General features: G+C 38.6%; 2 protein-coding genes across 7 annotated transcripts in view; one reads left to right on the forward strand and one right to left on the reverse strand.

Moving 5' to 3' along the window:
- The window catches only part of CUNH7orf50 (chromosome unknown C7orf50 homolog), a 177,079-nt gene that overhangs the window by 110,782 nt on the left and 46,938 nt on the right, over positions 1-19,359 (forward strand). The window contains exon 1 of one of the 5 annotated variants that reach the window (XM_067550896.1): positions 18,822-18,842. The exons of the other annotated variants lie outside the window; for them this stretch is intronic. The gene's annotated coding sequence lies outside the window, so the exon portion shown is untranslated. Of the gene's footprint in view, positions 1-18,821; positions 18,843-19,359 lie in introns of those variants that run through there. 5 annotated transcript variants of the gene reach the window in all.
- Positions 1-19,359, reverse strand: part of GPR146 (G protein-coupled receptor 146) — a 68,964-nt gene that overhangs the window by 48,696 nt on the left and 909 nt on the right. The window contains exon 2 of one of the 2 annotated variants that reach the window (XM_067550888.1): positions 3,838-3,938. The exons of the other annotated variant lie outside the window; for it this stretch is intronic. The gene's annotated coding sequence lies outside the window, so the exon portion shown is untranslated. The remainder of the gene's footprint in view (positions 1-3,837; positions 3,939-19,359) is intronic. 2 annotated transcript variants of the gene reach the window in all.

The following is a 19,359-nucleotide window of genomic DNA, read 5'->3' on the forward strand; positions in this document are numbered from 1 at the left end:
TACTGTGTAGCCAGTTGTTCAAAAGACACTTGATATTTTCCAGATATTCTGTACTTGTGCCCATGCAGTTTTTAATAGTTTGATTTTATTTGAAATCTATTTATGCTCTACAACAGTATGCTGGGTTTGATATCCAGGTTGTTGTGGTTGTTTGAAAAATTACATGCAGGACTTAGTTTATCATACGTTTCTGCAGATGAAATGAAGGCTGATTAGAATTTTAATATTAAGGAAGGAAATAGTCTTGGCTAGCAAGATGCAGAGCAGAACAGGCCTTCTGTTAATACACAAGAGCATTACTGTTTCCTTGAACTTTGCCTTCCAATCCAATTATCACTTGTGCCTAGAAATCATAACTGTGACATTTCCCGTTAGGCGTTTGACAATGCAGAATGCAGTACTGCCTCTAGTTTGTAGAGTTTGCCCAGAAGAAGTATTCTAGATTATACAATCACTAGACAGTGTATCCCCAGAACTGAGTTATAGGCAGTGTTATGTTGCTGTATAAAGCTGATTCATGATGATATGTTAAATTGGCCCTGTTTTGTCTCCAAGGCTCTTCAAATTATATGAAATCAAGAGGCTTCAACATTGTGATGTGATACTGTTAAAGCATTCTATATGCCACTCTGTATGTTACAAATCTTGACAAAGCTTTAAACCCTATGAAATTATATGGTTTAAGGGGTAGTTCAAAACTACAGAAATTGCAATCACCAGGTTTCTTGTATAAGCACAATGAATAAATAATATGGCACAGACAGTAGACAAGATAATGGGCCAACTCCTCCACTGGCATAAATCAGCGTAGCTCCAGTGAAGGCAATGGAGCTTCATGGATTTACACCAGGAAAAGAGCCAGTCCAATCAATATTTATATTGCAGCAGCACGACGAGATTACTACCAGGTTGGGCCATATTGTGCTAGGCATTGTACAAACACATTCTGTAATAATGAAAGTCCCTTTACTCTTTTTCAAATTATACCATTGATGTAACTTATTTCATATTGTTGATTATTTGTTACACATTTATAGCAGAATTTCATTACTGACTATAGTTCCAGAGGGGTAGCAACGAGAGTTCTGTGGCACTTTAAATGGGGGAGGTGGCGTCCGGTACTTAAGACCTAATGACGACCATTGAGTAGGAGGTGAGAATGGGTGAGCAAAGTAATTTTGGGATGGGATAGCCATCTCACTTCCGAAGGTAAATTACTTTGCTCACCCATTCTCACCTCCTACTCAGTGGTCGTCATTAGGTCTTAAGTACCGGACGCCACCTCCCCCATTGTTCTCAATGCACCTGGATATCTATAAGATGCCTCTGTGTTACCTATTTTCTGTATTACTGCATCTGAAGAAGAGAGCTGAAGTCTCTCGAAAGCTTATGTCTGCAAATATTAAATTTGTTAGTCTTTAAAGTGCCACAGAACTCTCATTGTTATTACTGACTATGCGGTGTCAAGATCAGTCACAGTAATTTTCCTCGCAATCCTTTATTCCTACATGAAATCTGATTCTAGCCCTTGAATGTTTCAGAGTAGATATATAAAGTTTCAAATAATAATATACTTTCTGATTTAATAAACATCTAAACCTTTGTTTAAATACTCTACATGCATTTTGTAGGGCCCTAATGTCCCATTATGGTAGTTATGCAGGGCTACTTTTCCTGTTTGTTCCTGTAGTTTCATTGTCCAGAACAAGTGACACATTCTCATTTCAGAGCCCACATCCTGTTGCATCCCCCAACATGGTAATTCATACAAGCCCACGCTAAAGCAAGCTTTAGAGAAAGCAGGAGACATATTTGTTTGTTTGGTCTTTTAGATGTTATGGCATGCTCCATGGTTGACATTGTTAAAATGGTTGCCTCTCATTGAGAAACTGTTGTGTATAGTTGTTACAGCATCCAGATGCCACAGCAAAGGGTGTTGCCTAAAAACACAAATTCCACTTGAAAAGGTAATGCTCCACGTACCGTATGTTATGCAAGTATCTTTACCTCATTTGTGGAGTATTTTCCCCCATGGCCATTTGTGTAATGTATGTTTAAAACGCATGTGTGATGTTAGTTCCTTCCCCGGTTCCATTAAGAGATCATGCATTTGATTTTAGAGGTTAAAAGGGCAGAATACAGATCAGTCCTGCGAGCTCTATAGAATCTATGTATAATAGCTTTTTGACTATGGAATAGTGTTCTAAACAGAGTGCTGGAATCCCCCACACTCGGAACTTTTAAAGTTTGGGAAAATACAATAAAATATATAATGTGGGAACAATCTGGCAAAAATGGGCTAAATGATAAAAACATAGTTATCTTCTATGTAATTTCTAGGATTTTTGTACTGCAAGATACCCTGCATGGGGATCAAAGTTTTCCTACAAAATATAAAGTGAACATCTGGAATAATTTTGAAAATTAAAAACAGACAAAATAAGATTTGGTGCTACAAAAAGTTGTTCAATTTGGTTTTGAATTTAAATAATAAGTCATCACTGGGAATAGTGGAAGTAAATTCACACATTGTCTCAATACATTTTCTTTATGCATTAAGTAATCAAGTGCTTAAGTAATCAAGGGCTAACAGTTTTAGAAAGGAGGTTGCAATAATATGTCCTTTGTTGAAAACAGAGAAGCATTCAATGGCATTTTTCTTTTCTTTGTCACTTACAGTAGAAAATTGCTACGGTTTCCTTTCCCTTTCTCAACTTGCTAACTGGAATAAGCTTTGATCGTCAGAGTACCAAGGAAAAACTGGGCCTCAATGATATTCTTTGTTAGAATGCATGAATTCTTTCATATAAATTGTTACATTTTTTTAGCCACAGTGTAATAAATTAAACTTTGCTATCCAAACTAGATACAGTATAACAGTTTTCTGTGTTTTTAAATGGTTATCTAGCTGCGTATGATTGAACATGCAGATGATCCTAGAGTTCTAAGAGTTTTTAGTTTGCTTCTAGTCTTGTACATTTTCATTATTAGCAAGTAACAAGAGTAACCTTGAGGAACAATGTGAGAAAATTTGAAAATTTGGGGGCACAGTGTTATAAACTGAAACAATAGTTATGATTGTGATTTTGTGTTCAAATGTTTCTTGCCTCTTGATGTACAATTTTAAATTATGCCTTACTGCATACTATCTCCTGTGAATTGGATAAGTAATATATACAAACAAAACTAAAGTACTACGGCAGTTTTTACCTATGCAAATTCTTGGGATAACAAATCGGGTATTTTTTTTACATGTTGATGTTTTCAGTTGATTATAACTTAATTTGTGGGAGAGAGAACCATCCGCATCCCTTATTTTCCTTCTCAGCTACCCAAGAACCCATATTAAGTTGACCCAATTGTAGCTTAAAAACCACTACAGGAGTGGACAAAGATGATCACGTAAAAGTGACTAGCAATTCTTGATGCCATTCTTCCAGACCCTGTTACCCAGAGAATATGGGCCCATACATAAAGTAAATTAAATCAAACAGATCTTTTAATAAATTAAAAATATAAAACTAGTGCTCTTTCCAATTGGTTTATCCTGACCCAATTGTAGTGATTATTAAATTGATGTCATGACTACTTGAACAGAATGAGACCATTCAGGAATCCTCCTAGACTGTTTCTGACCTTTGCCAACAGGATGAGAGGTCAGCCTGTATCCACACAAAGACTATCTAAATGTTTCAGACTGCATTAGAACTTGCTTATATGATTGCTTGCTTGGATCTGCAAGGCAGAGCAGGGCCCATTCCACCAGCCTCTGCAGCTTTGGTGGGGCATTCCAATCTCCGAAATTTGCAGATCAGCTTCCTGGAGTTCAGTTCACACCTTCAATCGCTGCTGCCTCCTTAATAGAGGGCTCCATATCGGTCATCCACTTTGGTAGAGCTGTCTTACAGTTGTTGTATCAATAGACTCTCAACAACTACCTACAGGACACGAAGAAGAAAGAACAATTACTTAGCCCACGATAACTGTCCGTTCTTTGGGATGTGTTGTCCGCATGTATTTTGCAACCTGCACTCTTTCCCTACTACCGCACAGTCCTGGGTCAAATGGATTCTGTTTTATTGAAAGAACTGAAGGGTGTTTGTAGTCACTTTGCTCTTTATGCCCTCAGCTAGAGCTTGCTGGCTGTCACTCAGAGAGCAGGTGTGACCCCCATGAACACTGCTGTTCAAAAAGATTCTGATCTTGTATTTATGGGGCATGTGCATGCCAGAAGTGGAAAACCTGTGGACAACACATCTCAAAGAACCACCGTTACTGTAGGTTAAGTACATTTTATTCCCCCCTCATTTCTTTAGTTCTGGTGAGCAGTCAGTAGAAAGTGCCATAGAACTGCTGCATGACTTCCTGTCTCTGTAATAATTACAACGGGTTTTGTGGTTCCATGTTTTCAGTATTGATTACATGCAGACTTTTTCACTAATTCTTGCATTTTGGCAAAAGCAAACCTGAGTTCATAATATCTTTTTATGCCTCCATTTTCAAAGATATTTTAATCTATTCAGAGCATATGTTGCCACATCATTTACTGAACTGCATCTTTAATCATTAGTTTTACAGACTCAAGATTCCACTTGACTTAAGTTAGAGTTCATAATTAAATATATGATTTTGGCATGAAGGTCATGGCATTAATGGTAATAGTGAATTTGAATAAAGTCTGTGACCTCCACCATAGCGTCTTCTTTCCTGTCCTGGCTGTGCGACTTGGCGCATCCGCCCCCCATCCTCCTGCCACACATACAGGGAGGGGCGGAGGGCCAAATTTGATTGACGTTGCAAACTGGCCCATATGGTCATAATGCCAATCAGAGTTCACCCTCTGCCCCATCCTCTTCATCTGTGAAGAGGTGGACACGCCAAACCTGAGCAGCACTGTAACTACACCAGCCAGCTTGCAACTCCTGAAGTAGGGAGTTGGGCCCAGTCCCCTAAGATAGGAGCTGCCACAGTGGGATGAGTGCCTATGGGTTCGCTTTCCAGCGCTGTTCCCTCCCATGAGTCCCCCACTTTCCCTCCTTCTGTGACACATCCTTGTTTACCCACACCTCTAATATAACATTTATTAACATTTTCCATGAAAAAATTGTAACTTTATTCATAACAGATGAACTACAGGTAGTGGCAAAATAAAGGCCCAGTCTGCAAACCCATACTTATATAAGTAATTCTAATCAGCATTGCAGAATAATCAGATTCCATACTGTAACTGTTTAAAGTAATTCTTCCATCAGAAAGAGTTTGTTGAATCATACTTTAAGTGACAACCAAGTACCCTGAAATTCATGGTAGCCAACAAAATGCAAAATTTTGACTAATATAACTGGAGAAAGTCCCCAGTTACTTTAGCATATAAGAGATATTGGCTAACAATTAAAACGTTCTCTATTCATTTCTCAATCAGGGTTGTGAAAAATATTTGAAAGTTTTATGATACTGGAAACATTAGGTTCTCGTTTCAATCTGGGAATTAAAACTTTATTCTAACAACTACCAGGGAAGTGATGAGATTATCAAAGAAACAATAAGGGAGTTATAGGACAGCCTAGAAGAGAAGGGACTGGGTGCAGTTTTGAACCAGTAGTGTTTCTGAGAAGTCTTGATGTGAAATTTTAGTCCTTGTTTTTATTTAAAAGAAAAGATGAACAAATGGAATTAAACAAAATACCAGTCATGGCAGTACTGTACCTCCTTGAGTAGGTTAAATATGATCAAGTAACCTAGACATTGAAGTTGTAAGGGGAATCTGGGATCTTACTGGAAAGGATTGGGGTCCCCTTCCCTTTAGATTTCTAATAACCTTAAAATCCTAATAGTTTAGTTTAGATGGTGTTTCAAGTCCACTGTTCATTCAGAATTAACAGACAATAGTTTTCCCCTCTTGTGATTGTGCTGCCTTAAACTGGAGCTAAACTGTACTTGAGATGATTACACTTTTAACTTGTTTTATCTATTTTCTGTCTATCTTATTGTAGGGCACGCAAAATTATTGTAACGCAAGAACAGCTTAGCTTGGCAAAACTAGGCCCTAAAAACTATAGCAGGCTTTATGAGTACTAACAGGCCCCTTATGGGCCAGGCTTGGAAATACCTTCTGGAAAGCCCCGAGAGAATAAGAGGAACTACCTGGATAAAAAAAAACTACCTGCCAGTCTGGAAAGACCCTGGGCAGTATCAGCAGTAAACATCTAACCACAGGGCCAGTTTTAGACCAGCTAAAGGTCAGCTTCTGCTATGAAATAACTGTCAGCTTATTGGGGTGATCCTTAGCTAACTGTCAATAGACTAATAGAAAACAAATATTAAGGCCCAATCCCTAAGTGGATTGAGATACACGTCACCTATTGTTAGGTGAAGCTTATTGCAGGGTTTAGGGAAAAGGTATATTAGGGACCCCCGGAAGTCACCCTGTCTGAGGCTCTCCGTGGATCCGTCGAGGCGCTAGCGGATGCCCTGGGTGGGTTGGTTCCCTGGTTGCAACTCGCTTCATAGGGTGAAGAATGGACCTCCTCACCCTCGTGCTGGTAAGCGCTTTCTTCGCCGCGTAGGAGGCTTGGGGCGTAGTCGCAATACCTTGTGGCTTGTAATCCCCATGAGCCCCCTAGCAATCCTTGTGGTAAGCATCCTTGTTATATCCCTAACATCTTGGGCAATAGTGATTTGGCCCCTATGCAAAGTCTGTAAAGATCAGTAACTCTTATAATTAAAAGGTTGCTTGAATAAAATTAACTGCTGTGTGGGCACTTTCTTGTCCAACTGTTCCTTCCCATCACTAAAATCTAAAAATACAAACCCTCCGTCTCGGTGGCGCACACTTATCATATTTTGTTAAGATTCTAGTATGAACATTTCTACTTTCATTTTATTTTGCAGTCAGAGTTTGCCCCACCGTTTTAAAAACAAAACCAAACAAACTGACGTTATATAACATATTTCACCAGTGAAAAGTTTCTCTGTTCTTTGTAGCATTTGAATTTAATGGAAACTTTCATGGACTCTTAAACTTGCACAATGTATCAATTGCACCTGAGCTGTAGTATTACTTTGCATCTTTACATAGCCTATTTTCTATCAAAGCATTATAAAATTCAGTTTTAAAGTATTTTACTGTTTGTGGGCATCCTTTGTTGAACAAGTGCTTTCTTTTGTTAGCTGTTGAATAAATATTATAAATTAATCTGTTGCTGTCAGTTGCAAGTATAGTAACAGTAGTTGTAATCTCAGGTGTAACTCCTTTTGTACTCGGATCAGATACTAGTTATCTATTATTTTCATCCAGATGATTAGCTTTTATTATATTTTGATAACAAATGCCTGAGATGTGTGTCCTCTTCTCTTTCAAACTTAAGCCCGTTCTTTTTGCCTTGCCTTCAAATAATGATCCCTGTTAGCTTATCTGCTGTTGCTCTTGTGCCTGTTTTCACAGCTGGCCCATGTAAATCTAGTTATGTCATATAACTTTTGCTCCCAGTTGAACAGTCTAGCTTTCATTGTGTGATCTCTACCTCACCTGTATTAAACTTCTGTGCCTAGCAACTATGGTAGGGTATCAGCTCCACAAGGTGGAGAGAAGATAGAATACATCCAGAAATGCTGCATGTGTTTGTGGGAAGGAGTTACTAGGGAAATAGGGGATGGAGGATTCTTGTTAAACAGAAAAATGGGGGAATTAGAAGGACAATGTCAGTGTGACCTAGCCAGGTCGTGATAAAAAGGGAGAAATCGGGATCCCCAGGACATTAAGTTATTAACACTGCAGAGCTTCATCATCACAAAACAGCTTATACTCCACAACACACAGCACTGGAGCATGAGTAGGAAAAATCTTACTAACAAAAGAAAATTATTAGGAGGCTGAAGCACATGACTTATGAAGAGAGTCTGAGGGAACTAGGCTTGTTTAGTCTGCAGAAGAGGAGAGTGAGGGGGGAGTTGATAGCGGCCTTCAACTATCTGAAGTGGGTTCCAGGGAAGATGGAGCTAGGCTGTTCTCATTGGTAGTAGATGACAGAACAAGGAGCAATGGTCTTAAGTTGCAGTGGGGGAGGTCTAGGTTGGATATAAGGAAAATGTTTTTCACTAGGAGGGTGGTGAAGCACTGGAATGGGTTACCTAGGGAGATGGTGGAATCTCCATCCTTAGAGGTTTTTAAGGTGTGGCTTGACAAAGCCCTGGCTAGGATGGTCTAGTTGGGGTTGGTCCTGCTTTGAGTAGGGGGTTGGACTAAATGACCTCCTGAGGTCCCTTCTATCCCTAAGATTCTCTGATTTCAACCTGTCCCTGATATGATGGTACACTCATGAGTCAGAGGCTCTCTGTGGCTGCTGGTCTGGCAGCGTTGGCTGAACTGGCTCTGCTGCTGCTTATTCATTTGATCTTGCTAAGTAAAGGGCACTTTGTAGTAGCAGATCTTGTAACCTGAATGTACAAATTAGACCAAGATCCTCAGCGAAGGAAGTGCATCTTCCTTCATGACTAAGCACCCTGTACACCAATGTGCTATAAAAATAATATCTTACAGGAGTTTTAATTTGAGGGTAAAGTAAAATATATACATTCTTTAAAATATTGTGAACTGAATCCAGATTTTGTTCAGCATTTCTAGGGAAAGAAAACATTTAATTAAATTTGTTCCCTGCAATAGGTAACTAACTGCATTTCAAATATTTGCTCAACTGTTCAAATATTGATTTAATGTTAGAAGAAAAAACTTAGTCTAATGTTTGAGGAATTGGCTAATTTGTACCTGAACACTTTCTGTTCTATGTCATTAGGTCTGTACTAATTCATCTAAGCACTTTATACAAAACATAAGTTCCTCTTTATGAAAATCAGATTGATAAATGTATATGTGCAATTTTTAATAATGCCCATTACCAGATGCATAGATGTTTAAAACAATATATTTGTATATTCCAGTTTTTAATGGTTTTTATAAGAGCCTAATAACATTATAGTACCCTTTTAATACCAAAAATGTGGCATTTTTTTCCTAAAGAAATGGGAAATATAAAGTAAAGTTACAATTACAATTTTCCATTCATTAGCCAAAGTTAGATGAAATCAGTTGCATATGCCTAATGTAATATGTTTAAATGAAAAAATATATATTTATAAGTCATTGTTATTTTAGAGCAGTTAATAAAACAAAATTCAGTTACGAGGCCATCTTATTTACTGAAGAAAATATTAATTTTTCTGCATGAACTATTACATCCAATAGACTTTGAAAGTATGTATTCCACTTTTAATATCTTTTTCCCTGTACTCCTTTCCCTCCCCTAAGATACACAAATAGCCCATATTAAAGATTTTTTGGCTGTACAACAGATATATTGATTCACTGGGTTACTTCCATACTTTAAACAGGCATTTCAGGCAGCTGTACATCATTTTCATATTATGGTAACACATCTCCAAATGAGTGCATTTTGACCAGAAAGGTAACTATAGCCCAGTGCGTCACTACTTCATATTCTATCATCCTGACACTGACTTAATCACAAAACAGCTAAAGATGAAAATATTATGTCATTCCTTTAGAGGAATAACTAACATCCAGCAGTTCCTGAAAGGTCTAGTCACGAGGTAGCTGGATGAACATCCCTCAAAACATTATAGATTTTTGATGGGATAGATGTAGTCCTGCTCTCATTTGTTTCATGTTGTTTAAAGGGAAACTGTGACCTTTTCCTCAGATCAGTGTGATGAATTTCAAAAGAAAGCCAGCAGCTTATAGCAAGAAAAAGTGGGAAATATAGATGCATATATAATACATTTCCTATGGGTAACATCTTTCAAACTCTCTGATTGTATTGAGGACTATATTCTTCTGTTTTGTACAGCAGAAAGCACATTGCACGTGCACAGTAAATAATAAGTATGGATCCATTCTAATTCCTCAGTTCAATAGTCATTACATGTTCTGTTTATATAATGCAGCATCTTTAACCTGTTACTTGATTTTAACCTCAGTCAACCTGGCACTGCCTCTGGCTTCCAATAGTATACTGAGCTGAATTAGAGAAGTTCCATCTCTGAAGTGCTAAAAGGGAATGAGATGAAAGGCAAAGCACAGGGGAAAAGCCAAAGGATGGCAACATATAGGTAAATGGAGAAGAGAGTAACTTTAACCACCTAACTAGTCGCACTACACATATACTGATGTATTTTAGTATATGTAAATATCAGATTATCTCTATTGGGCTATGTTCTTAATTATATCATATTTTACTAAAATTAAGCCATGGGTGTTGCTTAAAAAAACTAGATGTGTAAGATCTATTAAAATTTTTTTACTCACAAAAAATACTCAAGGGAGGATTGAAGTGCTACTTTAGTTTAATATATCCATCAGTTTAGTATAATCGTGCTCTTCTAAATGCAGGAAGAGAGGAAGTCTATCAACTAAAAACTTTAGTTTACTTTGGTAATGTTCCCCTCTCATAACAAAAGTCAAATTTACTTTGAATCCAGTCATACAGTCTGTTTAAATGATTAAACACTGCAGTATTCTTCAGTTTAACTATTTGGTTCCACAGACAGCCTCCTGAAAGTAGCAATCAAGGGTGTGAATCCTTTTAAAGAACAAAACCAGAAATGATTATTTCTGATGGGTGCTTTTCTTTTGTTTAATCTGCTGACTACATAGAGCAGAAATGGCAGGGGGTAGGGTGGAGGTTTTATTGATCACAATCCCGTTTTTAAAATATAGGAAGCAGACCAGCATCTTGCCATTCCAAAGATAAATTGACACAGTTAGAAAAGCTTAGAACTCCACTTGGATTCTAGTTATTTCCCTGGCTGCTAGTGTTTGTGTTTCCTGGATTTGCTCTGCAGTTCTCTTTGGGCAGGAAGTCAGTGCATTTGCTGAATAGTTAAACCCTGTGATCCAGGAAATTACAACTCCAGCTGCCAAAGGATATCATCTAAAGGAAGAAAAGAACTGAACAAACAAATCACTTAAGACCAAATAGATTTCATTCATAAATAATATGTTTGTCTCCTTGGTATAAGAAGAAATGTTTATGTAATATTGTTGAAAACGTGAGGTTTATATGGCATGAAAATGGCTCTAACTTGTGCACCAGTGAGCTGCTCCGCTTCCCATTGTTCCCCTCCTCCCAGTGGTGGAGCCCTGCCCGCTTCTTTTTTCTCCTCCCTAGCAGGAGACAACACATCTCCAGCTACCTGAAGGACAACTGTGCTAGCATTACCTTCACAATATTCTTCTGTTTTCCTTTTTCCCATCTGCCCACTCCCCCATGACTCTTACCACATCCCTCTTCTGCATCATAGCATTCCTTCCTACCACCTACTGTTTCCATTTCCCCATCCCTGTTACCATCACCAGTTTCCACCTGCTCTTCTTCCCCTCTCCTCCCACCAGCATAAATGCAGATCCCACATGCACACCCTCTGCTGCCTCCTGACCTCTGATGACATTTGCCCCAGCCATGGGGCTCCCTCAATCTCCACCTCCCATACCTGTCTCTGCTACCACCTCCGCCCCTCTCCTGCCACCATTCCTAACATCATACCTATCCCCCTCCTCGTCCTCTTCCTCCCTCCCTTTTCTTGCTGTATCTGAAATACCCACTCAGTCTCTCAAATGATTTCAGTCATCCTCTTCGTATCTCACTACTTCTGTCACTTGGCTCTCACAGAGACCTGAATCCCTTCATCTGACACTGCTTCTGCATTTGCCCTTTTTTGTGGAGACCTCTCCTTTTGTCACATGCCCCTCCATGGATCAGATGTCGGTGCGGTTATTGGGATTTTCCTCTCCTGTTTTTGCCACTTCTCTATGCCACATTCCTTGCTAACAACTCTACTTCTCCAGCTTTATTGAATCCCACCCTCACTACCCCAGCTGCCTTTTCACCGCCTTTACTTGCTCCTCAAACCCTGCCCTACTCCTGCCACCATTTCTCTCTCTGCACAGGATCTCACTAATTTCTTCCAAGAAAAAATTGACAAAATAGACAGCATGGCCTTCCTTCTCCCTTGAGTTTGTCTTACTTTCCCCCTTCCCCTTCTACAACTCTCTCACCTTTGCTGTCACAGATGCAGAATTTTTTATATACTCTGTTCCTCTAACACCACCACTTGCCAAAGTGACCCCATGTGATCTCCTGATCTCCCTCATGCCCAGTCTGATCCCCTGCCTTATTCTTCTCCTTAATCTCTCACTCTGCTGGTTCTTCCTGCTCAGAAACATGTGTTAGTCTTTCTCATCTTAAAAAAGATAACACCACTTGCCTCTCCAACTACCATCCCATCTCTCTTCTCTCTCTAAGCTTATTGAACATGGTGTCAGCCATCACTGTCTGGAGTTCCTCTACTCCAGTTCCATCTTAGACCCTCTCCAATCTGGTTTCTGCCCCATGCACTCCTCTTGCTAGCTAAATCTTGGAACCTGTACTCCATTTTCATCTTCTTTAGCCTGTCCCATGCCTTTGACACCATCAACCATGTTCTTCCCTTGAGTGACTCTGTCCTCTCCTGGTTCTCCTACTACTTCTCTAATCACTCTTTCCTTGTGTCCTTTGGAGGATCCTCCTTATCTGCCCTCCAGCTTTCTCTGGGGGTTCCACAGGGCTCTGCCTTTGGTCCTTCCTATTCTCTCTCAACACCTTATCTCTGGGTAATTTCATTCCCAAACACAAATTCAACTACCATCTCTATGCTGATGACTCTCAGATCTACCTGTCTACTCCAGACCTGTGTCCTTTTCAAATTAAAATCTATGCCTCTCTCTGACATCTGTTGGATATCTAGCCATCAGCTCAAGCACAACATGGCTAAAACAGAGCTCCTAATCTTTTCTCCTGAGCCCTCCCCACTACCTCCTTTCTGTATTACTGCGGACAACACCATGATCCTGCCTGTGACTCAGTCCTGTAACATGGCATTATCTTTGATTCGGACCTCCCTTTATATTTTCACATCCAGGCTATGTCTAACTCTTGCTTATTCTTTCCGTACAACTTACAGCCTTTCTCAACTCTCATTCACTATCAAAATGTTGACTCTTATCTTTGCTCAGCCCATAATGTCAGCCTCATTCACCCACTAATTAAATTTTCTAACAAGCATCTGTGTGCTTTTTCCTATGCTGCTCCTCAGACATGGGAGGAGCTACCCATAAGCATCTGCAAAGTAGCCTTCTTCAAATCCCTCATTAAACTCTGCTGTGATGCCTACAAAAAGCTTGACAAATAGGCAGTTGCTGTGCTGAGACCACTGTCTATCATACTGAACTGCGTAAGTTCAGTAAGATTTATTTTTTGTAATTAGAAATGTACTGTAGAGATGTAGAAGACCTTTAATGGTAAAATAAGTTTTAGAGTAACTAAAAAAGTCTGAGTTCCAGAGGGGTAGCCGTGTTGGTCTGTTTTTAGCAAAACAGCGAGAGTTCTGTGGCACCTTAAAGACTAACAAATTTATTTGGGCATAAGCTTTCTTGGGCAGAAACACACTTTGTCGGATGCATGAAGTGGAAACTTGAGTTTGGTAGGTATATATACACATGTAAGGATGGGTGAGTCACAGTGAGGAGGGCAAGTGTTAATGAGGTTAATACAATCAGGGTGGATGAGGCCGTTCACAACAGTTGATGGGAAGGTGTGAATGTCAAAAGAGGGAACGTTATTTTTTTTAGTGGGCTAGCCACTCCCAGTCTCTATTCAGACCTAGTCTAGACATCTGATGAAGTGGGTTTCTGCCCACGAAAGCTTATGCCCAAATAAATTTGTTAGTCTGAAAAAGACTGATTCTTTTTGGTTCTGTGGTTCGTGGGGGTTTGGTTGTGGGTTTGGTTTTGTTTGTTTTTATAAATCCTTGCTTTATATGCTAGTTGCATTTAAAATGATCTACTTCAGAATGAGAGAGACATGATGGGTGAGATAGTATCTTTTATTGGACCAACTTTTGTTGGTGAAAGGGAGAAGTTTTTGAGCTACAGAGAGAGAGCAAGTTCTGTGTTGCTCAAAAGCTGGTCCAATAAAAGAAACTGCCTCACTCACCTTGTCTCTCTAACGTCCTGGGACCAACACAGCTACAACAACACTGCAAACTACTTCAGTATGTCTCTTGAAACGCAAGCAAAGTTTTATAGAGTATTTTTACTAAACAGTCGACAGGTTTTAATTTGAGGTCTTAAATCATAATTGGTTTTCAATTTTCTGCTCTGCCTCACAGAAACAAATGAAGGTACACCTGATGCTATGAAAAACAGATGTCATTTTAGTGTTGTGTAGTAAATGTGGAAAGTTTACAGGTTAGTGTCACAGACAATTATCAGAGAGCTAACAAGAGCAGAAAACATTTGAAGACTTAATAGAGTCTTGAATTACCCTTGAATTCCAAAGTCTCTTCAAATACAGAATAAAATGGATATATTTTTCCTGAGGGCCTTCAAGGAGACCTTCTCTCATAGTTGGTGAGCGTACTACAGAAGTAATCTGTTCAAATTCTACATGAAGATAATTCAGTTCTTCTCTTGCCGTCTTGATGTTTTTAAAGCAGTTTCATATGAGATCCTCAAAGAGAGACCTCTTTTATGGTGGAAGAAGGCAGGAATTGTACCTCTGTTCTGAGATGGAGCTTTTACTCAGGTCCTGAAATGTCTAGGAATCTCTTTTTGGAACCAGTGCCTCTAGTGCTGTCTCGTATTCGGAATCTGCATTAGCTATAGAGTTGCCACCAATCATTCTTTTAATAAGATGTAACCATTTGTAGTTTGTAATTTTGGATTGCATGAGAGAATAACAGATCTAGAAGAAGCTAGAAAATCTAAGAAACTTTAGTAGGGACTCTTAGAAATCTTGCACAGTTACTGTATTTCATTGGGACATAGTTTCTTGAAACAGAGACACTAGCAATATGAACAGTGCATGAGCAATAAGGAGAAGTTTTTGTTTGTTTTCTTGAGCTTAAAGTTCCAGGGTCATATTCTGCTCTCAGGTGAGCTTACAAGGTTCCTATTGAAATCCATGGAAGTACAAAATTTAATCAAAACAAGGAACTACTGTGGGAGCATGTTCTGGCATTTACATTTGACTTTGAATATGTCTAATAATAACTGGATACAAGTGATTCAGCCTCTCTGTTAATTTTTCTATGGGCATAGAAAGGCTGAATCACTTGTATCCAGTTATTATTAGACATATTCAAAGTCAAATGTAAATGCCAGAACATGCTCCCACAGTAGTTCCTTGTTTTGATTAAAATTTGCCTCCATTCCCAACCGATCCTGCTAGACCACAGGCAGACATTTATCCCATTGTAAAGTGTGTACAAAGTAAGTTTGAGATGCTGCTGCCAATTCAGAATGATAGCATATCTTGCTCAGCTTGCACAGGTCTGAATGTACTGGGCAATGGAAAATCAGGTCCATAGCATTCTAGCTATTATTGTGAGAAATATACGTGTTGAGATATAGACTAGTGAATTGGGAGGTTATAGAACAAGTTATTTATGCTAAAAATGAATTCCCATAATTTAACATTGCCCACATTATTTGTTTTCTTAGTCCATTTTGGATCTCTGTCCAATATCTGAGCTATGGCAAATAGAAGTACATATATGTATATAATAATTATAAGAATTAAATGGTAGAATATTTAAGTAGTTATTTAAAGGTCCCTAATATATCAAATTATAGAGGTCCTGGTTCTCTCAAATTAGTAGTTTGTCACTCTCCAGTTAGGTAATCCTTTATCTTAATTTATGTGGAAGGATGTACGGTTAGAGAGATGAAGGTAGCGAATGAATCCCAGAACATGAATTTCTCCTAGATGCACATTCTGTTGAATTCTCGAGCCGACACTAATGACAACAGATTAGTAATTAAGGAGATACTTTTTTAAAAGTATGCAAAATTGTGAAACTCATTACCTTTTACAACAAGAATTTATTTCTCCCTAAGTGAAATATCAGGACTCTGTATATAGCAGTTGCAGAAAACTATCTTGCCTAGAGAACACTGCCCATCATCTTTCATTTAATAATTAGAGTCCCACGCCTCCATTAACTTCTCAATTTGTAGAAGAAAATTGTGTCCTCGGTAACCCATTTTTGATTACAGATTGTCTGTATATTAAAGTAGATAATCTACTGAAAACCAATCAGTTTGAGTCCATCAGCTGGGTAATGACATCAGTGGACAAACTGAAAGTGCTCAGTTGAATCCATCTAATGCCATCAGCATGAACCACCAGTATAAGTAGGAAGGCACAGACCTCAAAGGTATTTTGGCATCTAACTCCCAGGGAGCTAGATGCCTCAATATCTTTTGAAGAGCTGGGCCAAGATGGCCAAAGGCTTTCTGAAATTCAAGAAGTGTCGGATTGTGTTTATCTGCGAGAGACTAAAACATCCTTTCTCTACCCAGTATAGACAGATATAATGTTTCAGCCAAGTTGGGTTATCCAGCTCTTTAAATGGGTAGGTAAGTGCCTGAGATATTTGGAGCAAGATCTACACTTTTTTTAATGAATTGCTGGTTAGGTTTGTGTGTGTGTGTTTTTGTTGTTTTTTAACACCCTATTCAAATTGTGTTCATATCCCCAAATCTGCTCCTTCATAAAAATGTGGATATGAGAGACTAAAATAGAATTGTCACATTCTTCCTCCTCTCTTCCTGGAAAAAATCCTTGATCTGGTTTGCTGATTGTTATAAAATATTATATTTTTTTTAAACTGCTCTTTTCCATAAGGGTAAGGGGTGGGGGAGGGGGAGAGGGACTACGCAACAGAATTGTTAACTGGAGCCAAATTATTTCTGGTGCTATGGCAATTTCCAAGGCCGCTGAAATAGGAGAAACACAAGAGTCCAAGGATTATATTCTATATCTACTCCAACAAAAGAAGTAGGTTTATTTCAGATCCCAGACCTTCTTGATTGAAGTATGACTATGGGTTGGTGAATTGGGACTGCTGCTGGTGGAGCTGTCGGTCTGGAGGGAATTGTCTTTGATTCTTACTATTGGAGTGAATGAAAATCCATATAAAGTTCAGCCTTTTGGTATGACTGTTGAGGTATCATCCCCACTCAAGACCTTTCTTCTTAACTAGATGCCTGATGCTTTTTGTATGGCACAGAAATGTAATATGTTGTATTAGAAACAGTCTGACAACTGTAATAATATAGAAGAAATATTGCTGAGCCTCCTGTCATTTGAGAAATTCTACCGGGGACAGAAATAGAGTCAATAGACTTTTCTAGGAACTAGAAGCCATTTCTTGTTCTTCTACTTGAAAGGACATTAGTTTGGGGTATATGAAATTCACCTCAAACAGAGGGCCAGTACAAGCCATCTGTATTACTTAAGTCACATTTAAGCCCTATTTTGAAGTCTTAAGCAGGATGTATGTGGCATATAGATCTCTCTGCATAGGTATGTATTTTGCTGGAAGAATAGGAAAAAAAAAAGAAAAAAAAAAAAGGCTAGTCGATTTGTTGTGGGAGTGACTGTCAACATTCCCAAACCTTAGGTATTGTCATTTGTTCAGAGTGGCCTCTGGAGGCGAAGAACAAAACAAGGAAAACATTTTTGGATGAGCAGATGAGTGGTTAGGGGAAAAGAGAGTGGAATTTGGGGCATATGTAAAAAAACTAGCAATATTTTGTCACTTTCATTAATTGTAGCCTTGTTCTTTTTATGTTTAATTGATGTCATTTAATTATATGTTGAGCTCTTGCTCTGTCAAGTAAATTTTTTGTTTACGGTGCTAAATACTGGAACTATGAAAATAATTTTTAAAATGTGTTGCTACCTCCAAAATTATTACCTTGATTGAAATTATTATTTTGATTGAAAAAATATATGCTTTTAAAAATATTTAAGTACATACTTATGCACAAGTAACAGCTCCTCAATTCAGTTATGGTGACTTTATCCAATTCCATTGTTAGTCTGGTAATTTGCAAAACTGAGTGTCTTTTATATTTCCATGTAATGGAAACAGTTAAGTGGCAATAAAAGGCCGGATTTCCAAAGCAGGAACAATGGGTGCACCTGCACAATGTTCGTGCACCTGTTTTACCAATAAAATCCCACAATCGTGCAAGCAAAGCAGACAGTTGCACACCTAGCTACTAATCTGCACATATAATTACCTCATTTGCATGCAAACAATATGACTGTACAAATGACCAGGGCTTAAGTTTGAGCTAATTCTGACTTAAGAAGTGATCTTTCAATGTGGATCATCAAATATTTATATCCGTAAGTAGATTGTAAAAGATAATTGAGAATATCATACAGCTCTTCAAAACTGTCACCAATGTGATTCTTTCCTAGCTTAATAAAATTAACCAAAAGGATTTAAAATACCAAACTTTCATTTTTCAGTGGCTTCCAACAATTAGAGTGAACTTCTTTATAACATGAAGTATTCCTTAAAATTTATCCCTGGCATAAATGAGGCTTCTGCTTTGAATGTGTGTTTTAAGCACAAAAGGTTGAATTCTGCCTGCTGGAGCACAAGTGGGGACGCACAGAAAGTCTCTTCTTCCCATCCTCCACCCCTACAATCATTCAGGCATGCTCTCTCTATAACTTACAGGATTGTTCTGGGAGGTGAAAATACTTATTGCACCAGCCAACACGACACATTCCTCAGGAGGCTTGAGAGGAACCCAATTCTGCTCCCCTCCCCATCTGCAACGGGTCAGCATATATGTTGCTGTCACCAGCACGTGCTAGCCAGCACAGAGGGTCATGTATGGTGCTCTTGCTCAAAAGGTATCCCCACACTAAGGTATGCTGGCTCTCTCACTCCATTCCTGCCCTAGCTGGAACCTATGAAGATGCACAGTCAGTATTTTCACTCATCCTTGCTGTGGACAGGACCTATCCCTTATAGTAGTCTCATTATAATCTAAATGAGAAGTTTTATTTAAAATTGACTGAAATATCATGGAAGGGTTTGCTGCATTAATTATCTAGCTGTACCACTTTCTACTAGTAGTTGCCTGTGAAATGTTATGTCGTTAGTATAATGGCTGGAGTTTAAGTGCTGAGCATACTTATGTAACATTTTCCAAACAATATACCAAAAAAAAGCCGCCTTAGGTGTATTAATAAATTATTAAGAAATGTCTTTAAAAGATAACCTACGTGTACATTCTGTATCAGTTAAGACTAACCAACATATATACAATTTGCTATAATTTATTGTTTAAATCAGCACACCAAACTCAGTTTAGGTACGTAGTGTAGCTGCTATGGTGATTACGTGCTCTGTAAAACAGATAAATATATACCATATTAAAACTTCATTACTGGCAGTTTCTCAAATCCAGTTCCATTTCAGCTTGTGGACTCTGTAGGG

Source organism: Emydura macquarii, unplaced genomic scaffold (genome assembly GCF_026122565.2).
Source record: "Emydura macquarii macquarii isolate MOO-44397 ecotype Brisbane River unplaced genomic scaffold, CSIRO-AGI_Emac_v2 contig_1348, whole genome shotgun sequence".
Classification (NCBI taxonomy): Eukaryota; Metazoa; Chordata; order Testudines; family Chelidae; genus Emydura; species Emydura macquarii.